We start from the raw sequence: 2,093 nt of genomic DNA on the forward strand, positions 1-2,093 counted from the left end.
TATGTTTCTGGCAGATTGTGGGAAAATATTGTGATTGGTTGTTTGAGAAGCATTACTATCAAAGTTAATTTCCTTTTACACAAGATGAATTATGTTATGTGTAAGAATGTTTGATGAACTTCTTAAATTACGGAGTGTTTGACTCTCATTCAAAACTTAACAGTTTGAGTACCAGCTGCTTTGAAAAATTTTGGGCCCAGAACACCAGCCATTCATGACATTGTTTAAAATTTTACTAGTACTTGTGTGCCTGATGGCAATGGCCTTGCCGTAGTGGATACACCGGTTCCCGTCAGATCACCAAAGTTAAGTGCTGTCGGGCGTGGCCGGCACTTGGATGGGTGACCACCCGGGCCGCCATGCGCTGTTGCCATTTTTCGCGGTGCATTCAGCCTTGTGATGCCAATTGAGGAGCTACTCGACTGAATAGTAGTGGCTCCGGTCAAAGAAAACCATCATAACGACTGGGAGAGCAGTGTGCTGATCACACGCCCCTCCTATCCGCATCCTCAGCTGAGGATGATACGGCAGTCGGGTGGTCCCGATGGGCCACTTGTGGCCTGAAGACGGAGTGCATGTGTGCCTGATATATGATAAAGGGTAACATATGCCAAAAAAGACCAATATTTCATGTGGAATCTCAGCTTTTCTTATAGCTGTACTGAATGTATATTAATTTGAACCATTATATTTCCTATTTGTGCAGTTGTGCTACTTAACTGGGATGTTGCTACAAAAGTGTGTTGCAATCTCGATTTCATGTATTCAGTGCTTTGGAAGCTACTGTTCTGTATTTGACCTAATTCATATTTATACCTCTGTAATACAAAACTATGCAGTGTACATGAAATCTGGGAAAAATCTGGTAACCTTAACCTTATTTCTTCTTCCACTTTTACACTCTGTTGATACAGAAAAAGTAGTTGTTTCATGCGTTAATTTCAGGTGGTCCATAGCATCAGTGATTCCTACAATCTCAAAATTTTTGTTTTGTCACACCACCACCAATGTACCTACTGTGGTATACACTGTGCTCGCTATCTGCCTGCTAATTGTGGGAGCTGCCTCCTAGTGAATTGCAGTATTGCTGTGTTACTGCTCATTATAGCTAATTACCCATTTTTCTGTATCATTCAAATGTAATGTGATAATGGCAAATAAATGGGGCCTGAAACAAGGAAAATCACACCCTTTACTACTTATAGTCATTTAACTGAGAAAAATACTAAATACCATTTTAATTCCAGTTCTTTTGTTAAATTTGCATTTGGTTTCTGACAAGAAACACATATGAGGGTAATACCAAAAGTAAGGTCTCCTATTTTTTTATAAGTACAGAACTCTGTTTGTGTGGCAGTCGTTCACACTGTTATGTAGAGTGCTTCACGCACTGTGTGTAAACATGCGCATGCCGTGCTGAGGAGCTCAGTCTTGGCTTGGCAGCCGTTGAGAATGGAGCTCCTGTTGGATGTTACTGCCAAGTGTGAATTACACACAGTTATTTGATTTTTGAATGCAAATGGCACTGGGCCAATTGAAATCCACTGCCAATTGATGGAAGTGTATGGTGTGTCATGCATGGATGTCAAAAAAGTTTGTATGTGGTGTAGAGAGTTTGCAGCTGGTCGGACCGAAATTCACGACGAACAAAGGAGCCGGAGACTGTCAATTTCTGAGGAGACAGTGTTGAAGGTTGAGCAAAGCATGCGTGAAGATCGGCAGAACACCCTGGATGATCTCTGCACGTTGGTTCCTGAAGTTTCCCGAAGCACCGCTCACAGAATTTTAACGGAGACATTGAACTACCGGAAGGTGTGCGCAAGATGGGTGTTGCCACACATGCTGACTGATGACCACATGCAGCAACGAGTTGATGCTTCCTGCACCTTGCGGCCGAACATGACAACGTTGGGGACTCGATTGTCATGGGTGACGAAACCGGGGCGTACCACTTTACACCTGAGACCAAGCAACAATCACACCAGTGGCGGCATACTTCTTCACCAAAGCTGTGGAAATTCAAACAAACACAGTCTGCTGGTAAAGCCATGGCAGCTGTTTTTTGGGATCGAAAAGGGAATTGTTGGATGACT

General features: G+C 43.0%; 1 pseudogene; it reads left to right on the plus strand.

The window, feature by feature from the left end:
- Positions 1–255: 255 nt before the first annotated feature.
- On the plus strand, positions 256–373 carry LOC126413466 (5S ribosomal RNA; annotated as a pseudogene).
- Positions 374–2,093: the final 1,720 nt, after the last annotated feature.

This window comes from Schistocerca serialis, chromosome 7, assembly GCF_023864345.2.
Source record: "Schistocerca serialis cubense isolate TAMUIC-IGC-003099 chromosome 7, iqSchSeri2.2, whole genome shotgun sequence".
NCBI lineage: Eukaryota > Metazoa > Arthropoda > Insecta > Orthoptera > Acrididae > Schistocerca > Schistocerca serialis.